We start from the raw sequence: 8243 nt of genomic DNA, 5'->3' as shown, positions 1-8243 counted from the left end.
CAACAATGGAGGTCATCCAGCAGCTCGTCTTTTTCTTGTTTTATCTTTTGTACCGCCGTAAAGAGGAAAACGGAATCGCTAGCTTAGCGCTATACTCGATGCTTCCTAATGTCGTCATCACTTTCTGCTAATCAATGGGTCTCAACAGTATCTCCACCCCAACCGTTTGTTTTTCTATGGACCTACAACGGATGGAGGACCTCAGAGGTCGGAACTGTTTAATGGATCCATTAAACAATGGAAATGTTCAGAATAAAACCGGACAGGAGACAAGGAGCCAGTACTCACCTTAGTAACGACTAGAGTGTGGAGTCAGGACAGCGTCAAAAATGTGTGTAGCTTCTCTTAGCATTAGGAATACTTTACGACAGGAACTCTGAGACACACCTGAGCTTCAGTTGAGAGGCCGTCGCTCCTCTCTACGACCCTCCACGGGCCGGACAACCCAAACTTCCAGGTCAACCCCGTACAGGTGCATGGAACCAGTTCAATTAAATTGGAACAATCTGGATAAAACTGGATTAATATAATCTTGAGTGGACAACCAGAACGAGAACGAGTATTTAAAAAAAAATTAAAGGTGCATGATAACTTTTCCAATCTCTACTTCTTTCCTTCGTTTCAGTCATTGTGTTCAGTCTGTAGCGTCCGAGCAACCAGCTTTGAACCCTTCAACGCTTGCTGATCCATCAGCCGTTAATCTAATCTGCCTCAATCCCAAAGAAGACCCTAATTTTAACATCATGTTTTATTAAAGTGGTGGTTCTCTTTAGAGAACGCAGTTAAAACGTGTTCTTTGTTTACCGACTCATCAGAGACTCTGCTGCCACTCCTTCAGCGTCTCGTCTGGATCGTCTCTCCGGCTCTGGACTCTGCAGCAAAACTCGCAGATGAAACGCCTCTTTGATCAGCCAGTCCTTTGAGTGCGCTCTTTAAACCTCCACTGCCACTCTGGGCATTCAGCAGGCATCAGCAGCAATGCCACAGCACCGCCATTGTGCCGGCGCCTGCTGCACGATAAGATTCAGGGAGCTTACAGAAAGCAGGATTCCTGCCATCAAACTGCAGCTCCAACCGCTCTAAATAAAAGCAGACGCGTGAAACACGCCTGCGTCTGACGGCTCTTATGAACCCTTCTCACCGTCTTCAGAGACGGTTCGCTTCGGACACGCTGCTGCTTTTAATCACCATTAACACATTCTTCATCAGGAGGAGCTGCTGCACCGCTGGACCTGGAATCCAGCACGGAGCCGCTCAAGACATGGAGACATCCATCCAAAGTAGAGTTCAAAGAAACGTCATTCTGTTTTATTTTTAACCTTTTAACGCCAAAAATTTAATTTGTTTTATGACTTACCGTAAAAACGGTCAAGTGTTGCATATCGGCGCAAAGACGAGTTTTTGACAAACGTCCTGGTTAGTCGAGAATTATTAGGGACAGTTTACAAATAGAGATTTTTAAATGACAACTTGTAACTGTTAAAATACGAGAATAAATACGAGAATATATTCATGACTTAAATAGTCAAAGGCTAAATTTATGACTTTTTTACTCATTAATGTATGTCTTTTAAAGTCGTAAATGTATTACTTAAAATCTTGTTAATTTAAGAAAAAAAAGTTGCAACTGTTAAATTACAAGAATAAAGTCGTATATCTGACTCTAAAAGTCATAGGCTACATTTATACTTTTGTTTTTCTCATAATTTGACGCATTTTAAAGTCTGCAGTTTATTATTTTAAATCGTGTAAATTTACGAGAAAAAAGTTGTAACTGTTAAATTACGAGAATAAAGTCACATATTTATGATTTTATAAGTTATAAGCTAAATTTATTCCTCTTTTTCCACTCGTAAACTTACGTATTTTAAATACATCAATTTACTACTTAAAATGTTGTAAATTTACAAGAAAAAAGTTGTAACTGTTAGATTATGAGAATAAATTTGTATATTTAATACTTAAAGTCATAGGGTAAATTTATAATTTTTTAACTCGTAAATTTACGTATTTTAAAGCTGTCAATTTATTACTTAAACTCTTGTGAATTTACGATAAAAAAGTCATAAATGAACAAAAAAAAAACAAAGTTGTTTATCGTGTTGGAAGAAGAAACACGTTGAGCATCTTGTGAAGCTTTATTTTAAGATTCAAGATCAACATTATTTATTCTCATAAGGAAATTCTATTGTAGAAGCAGCAAAATAAAAAGGAAATGCACAAAACCAGCAGTAATCAAAGCTCTAATAAATATCTGTACTCATGTAACTGCAGAGATAAACTCTTATTTACATGTACACACAGCAGCAGAGAGACTTACAGTTGTACATATTTCCAGATCATTTCAAAAACAAAGAAATTCTGAACCTTTTAGCGACTCAAAACCAAATTACTATCGGTGTAGGCGCCTTCCAGGGTTTGGTGAAGCAGAGTTTCATAGGTAAAATAAAGAGCTCAGAAACACGTTTGGATGACCGCCACTTTATTCTGATCTTTTCATTAATGATGATGATGGTTTAGTCTTTTAGGAAGAAGAAATGACTGGAAGTGGAACGTTACAAGATATGACGACTTCATCAACGGGCTGCACAGATCCTGCAAGCTGCCCATCAATTCATAAAACATTAATAAACTCTAAACAAAACAGAAGTTTCCAAAATGTTGTAATGTTTTAAACATTCAGCCTATCTGTTGAAATCCAAGATGCTTTATGCTCACTTTGACTTTAATCTTCAAAATTTAAAATCTTAAATTTACGACTTTAAATCTTGTAATATTTAGAGTTTCCGTAATTGTAGAGAATTCCTTCAAGTAAATTTTTTGGTTTTTTTGTATTTATGAAACAAGTGCAGATATATATTATAGATTCATCAGTTTTTAAGGCTTTAATGCAAACAGAATGAAAGCAATAACCAACTTTTTTTCTTGCATTTCAGATCAAGAAACAGTGATCTAAGTACAATATATTCATTTCAAAAACCAATAAAACAATACAGTGTGATAATAACTCTATAGTTACAGGATTGAAAGTGTGAACAAACTGATTTCTGATTAGGATTGGTCTGTTTGACTGAAGCAGTAACGTCTCAAACGAAGCATCGCTGGATTGACCGTCAGCAGAAACACGTCTCTGCAAACATCACCTGCACTGCAAAGATTATTAAAAGTCTAATTATGTAAATCAAACAGCGCAGACGGGACGATTAGAAGACGGCGCTGCCTGCCACAGATGGTCAGCCCATTTAAGGAGAATCCAAACAAAAGTAAACCGGTTTGGTTTCTGCTGCTCGTCTCCAGTGGAAAGGGATTTTGGATTAAGCCCGTTTTTGAACAAATGTTTTCCGCTCATTATTATTGACTAATATATGTGCAGCTTTAGTCATGTTTGTGTCTCACATATGTTACACATCTGCTGCAGGAACGTCGACACCGTCGGGCAGCGCCGAGGGCTTTGAGGAGGTTCAGACGGACCAAAGAGGAATCTGGATTTCTACTCCATCAGTGGCTGTTTTTAGACAAAAGTCCAACTTTTAGAGAGACAAATACCAACAATCAAACACGGTGGTGGCAGTATGATGGTGTGGGGTTGTAAACGAATCATTATCAGTGGTGATTTATTGATGAAAACATGTATTATCTGTTCATAGTTTAACATTTGAGATGAAAAACAAGGCACATGTAAAGTTAAAGTTCATGATCTGTGTTCAAAGTCGATTTACTGTCGATTCTGAAACGTTCAAGAAATCATTTAAACCAAAAGGAAACAATAAAATGGACCTAAAGACGAAGTTCCTTCTCGTCACGTGTTGGTCTGGTCGCCCGGTTTGTGCTGAACCTCGGACACTTCCATCTGCGTTTGCTCATTTCTCAGCGGCTCGACGGGCTCCTGAATAAAACAACATCTTTGACAAGCTGTGACGAGAACACGGTGTTGGTCCGGAACACGCCGGGTCCAGAACATTTGACGGCTACATGACCAGGACCAAAACAAGGAGGCGTGATGACACGGTGGAGATGCTGGGGAGACGCCGCGAAAGTCTGTGGATGTCGCTGACAAGTCAGAGGAGGAAACAAACAAGAGAGTTTCTGAAGGAAACAAGGAGTAAACTAAAGTCAAAATCAGAGTTTTCTGACTTTACTGAACAGAAAGAAGAGCAGAACGTTCTCCTGTTCACTTTCTCTGTGTTAATATGGAATGGGCGGATATTTAAAGTGCTGTCAGTTGTCACACACCTGATTGTGTGACATTTGTTCTCCGTGAGCTCAGACTGGTTTAACCCCACCCAATCCAACCCCTTAACCCCGCCCCTTCTAACTACTCAATCTGGACCACCAAATAGGAATAAATTATAATGATATTTGCTTTATTTTCCCTATAATTTGGGTGTTTCCCCATAGAAGCCGCTCTATAAATATATTGACTTTTGTTTAGGAGCAGAAAGTTCTGTGGTGTTGGAAGAATTTTCTTTTTTCATGTTTATGTGATTCTGAGTCACAGATTCATTTTTTAATCATTCCAACACCACATGAATGCAGCATCTCTCTAAGTTTCCCTGAAGGACATCAAACTATTGCTGCTGTTGGCACTAAAATGAGAACAAAAGTCACAGTTTTGACAGAAAACCCCCCAAATGCTCTATATTAGTTTGAATCTAAATTAAAACATGTTTTCATCCAGATTTGATGTTATTTCTTTCTCTTATGAACCGGATTACCAAAACACTCCACACATCCGGTCCGGGTCCGGCCCTTCAGTCGAATTAAAGAGCCGTTTTTGGCAGGTTAAAGAGCTTGTCCACATTTGCCTCGATGTTTTGGTCCACTCCTGGTTCACACCGGACGCAGAAATGCTGTGATGGGGTCTGCAGGCAGGGTGTGTGCACTACAGTGATCTGTGAGTGTTTTATTGTGAAAAATTGGTTCTATTTTGAAAATTGACCAGATTTTCTTGTGTGTCTTCCTGCTGGAATTGACGTGGATCGCTTATACAAAAAATAGACCAAACGCCAAAGCGATCGCTGCACGGCGGGAGCCGGCCACGGGGCACCGCGGCGCTTCTGATGTGAACTATACTGGTGCCGCTTCAGAACGCTGCCACATCCAGTTTGAACCTAACGTGAACCAGATCTCAAGTATGACTCGACCGTGGATTTGAACTCTCGAACCTCCAGTTTCAGGGCAGACACTCTTCCACAAGGCCACAGAGTTGGTTAGAAGGTCCAAAGTGTGTCACAGTCAGTCACATTCACACATTCACAGTGGCGCCAACCAATAACCACGAGGAGCAATGCGGGTCCAATGCCCAAGGGTCCATTGGCGGGAACAGAACCTGAGATCTTCTGACCAGAGGTCGACCGCTCTACCCCTGCACCACAGCTGTGAGAATCACAACTGAAAATGAAATCTCCGTTCATTTAACCAGAAAAGTCCCAGACTCTAAACAAACAAAATCTCAATAATTTTTGTTTTTTCATGTGGTTCCTCTAAATAAAACATCAAACATCCCGAGCGGAGGTCAGTGTTCCCCGTCCACGTGGACAGCACTTTTTCATTCTGTGTGTGTCACACAAACATGGTTTAATGAGATGCTGCTCGTCTCCTTCCTGACTCACCTGCTTCCAGGGCGCCGCGTGAACATGCGCGCAACACATTTCACATTCAACCTGCACCCAGACTCGCCCTGGCAGCTCCGCCACGCCGGCGTTTACATCCGTGAGTCAGTTGTGCTGCAACAGATACTCAACATGCAGAGTAATGACAGCTGCGCGCGCACGTGCACTCCCCATCCTCCGTGCTCGTACTGTACATAAAGACGCACAATGTGACACTCTGAGCTGCACAGAAGGGACGTGGGGGGGGTGGGGGGGTACCACGGAGATTTGGACTCATTGATCTCCTCACAAGGTGAGGGGGGGTAAAAGGAGATCAATCTCCCTGCACAACACTGACCCCTGCTGGAAGATCAAAGTTCCCAACAACAAAGACAAGTTGTCTGTGATGTTGCTTTCATCTAATGACAACGGAGTTTCCCGTGCCGAGTGAAGTACGAGCTTTTATCTGCAGACGATCTGCCTTTTGAAGAACTAAATGAGAAATCATGGAACAAACTGGGATTCAGAGCAAAAACGGCAAAAATCAAATGAAAAAGTCAGCTTTTTTTTCCGTCTCTGAAGTCTGCACGGAGGCTGACTCCCATGCAGAGCCGAGTGCAAACCAATTTTCTCCACATGCACCTCCCACACCATTTTCCTAAGACAAGGCGCACCAGTCTGCACGGCAGGGACGGCCGCAGGAGCCTTTCAGCAATTCACAGGACAAAAAAGTGTGATTAATATTCATTTAGCAGAAGAACTGCTCGCCCGACGTCCATGAATTACAGCCGCTGTACAGTTAATTAATCAAAAATTAAACATCCCTGAAATACACGGACAAACCAGAAAATATGGAAAGATATTCCAAATTTCCCTAAGCTTCAGGGTTCGCATGAAAACATTCAAACATTAGATGCAAATGCTTTTTATTTTAAATCCCTCATAACCAGATTTGACACTTTAATAATAGCAGATCCTGCAGATCATGACGGTGCATATCTATACATGGTCCGCAAACACTTTTTTCTCTTTGTTGTGCAAAGATTTACAAGGACCTCAAGAGCGCTTGTAATGCACGGAGCCGAGGCTCACATTTATCAAATGATATGAATGAATAACACATTTCCTGACATCCTCTTTAATGCATGAATTAACTGCTGACTGTGACTCTTGAGCTTCAGCACAACAAGAATTTAAATGGAAAAGCTCCAAGTCTATTTATGCTCTTTCTGTCTATAGAGAGGAAAACCTCAGGTTACCTTTATGCTGTTGAGATGTCGGATAAAATTGATCAATGCTACAAACCACAGAAATCTCGGATAAAATCCACTTGTAGTGTGAGTAATGTAGGCAACCATGCATGAAATACAGGAATAAACCACAAATCATTCCTTTCACCGCTACTGTTATGCTTCAACCAAGAGAAATATTTCAGGAAACTGGAAAAAAATGGTTCTATAGAGTATGAGAAAAATACCAGAACATTAAGGTTTACTGTTCTAATCGAAATATAGAAAATAAGGATAAAGATAACTATAAAAACGTCAGAAAAATGTATTTTAAGACAGTGTGTTGTGAAGGTTTCATTAGACCACAAACATTTGCATCACAATTCTTTTCTTAAGCAGATTCAAGCAAAGCTTGAGCCTGATAGTATGTGAGCGTGTACAAAAACAGGAGGGGGATAGGAGTACAGCGACTCATTTTGAAGATAATCCAATTGAAATCTGATTCACTAAAACGGATCCAGGCCATCTTGATCCCGAACTTCCATCAGTGTGACTCACAGATAAATTCCATGTATTTCTTCCAGATAATAAATTAAATATGTGTACAAACAAAAAGTAAATAAGAACTAGAAAAGTTGCAATACCTGTGATAATGCTAGTGTGAATACTTTTCGTTGAATATGGTGACAATTTTTTCTTTAATTGCTGAAGGAATTTTCTGCTATTTGCAAAAACACTGGAAATTTCAAGAAGGAACTATGAAAGAGCGTTAAAGTTGACCTAAAATACTGAAAAATGTGTATTAAAATTGCTTAAAATTCCTTAATACATGCAAATTTTGCACAAATATTTAGTGTGCTGCTTAAATATGAACTCCAAATTAGCCCAAAAAACCTTAGTTGCCAAAAAAGGTAGAACATTGCTTAAAAACTAGCTAAACTCCAAAATAGCCTAAACATCCTTAGTAAACTAAGTTAGTTAAAAACGCTAGCATGTTGCTAAAATAATAGCTAAACTCAAAATTAGCATTAAAAACCTCAGTAGATTCCAAATTAGCCAAAAAAGCTAGCACATTGTTTGAATACTAGCTAAACTCCAAAATAGCTTAAAATTCCTCAGTTAAATAAAATGTCAAAAACGTTAGCATGTTGCTAAAATAGAAGCTAAACTCCAGATTAGCCCCAAAAAACATCAGTAGATAGCGAATTAGCCATAAAGGCTAACATATCGCTCAAATATTAGCTAAACTAAAAAATGGTTTAAAATTCCTCAATCAAATAAATTAGTTAAAAACACTAGCACGTTGCTAAAACAGAAGGTAAACTCTAAATTAGGCTCAAAATAACTCTCAAAAACATCAGTAGATAGCTAATTAGCCATAAACGCTAACATATCGCTCAAATATTAGCCAAACTACAAAATG

Source organism: Oryzias melastigma, linkage group LG20, assembly GCF_002922805.2.
Source record: "Oryzias melastigma strain HK-1 linkage group LG20, ASM292280v2, whole genome shotgun sequence".
Lineage (NCBI taxonomy): Eukaryota > Metazoa > Chordata > Actinopteri > Beloniformes > Adrianichthyidae > Oryzias > Oryzias melastigma.
Note: the sequence above shows the minus strand (reverse complement) of the source record.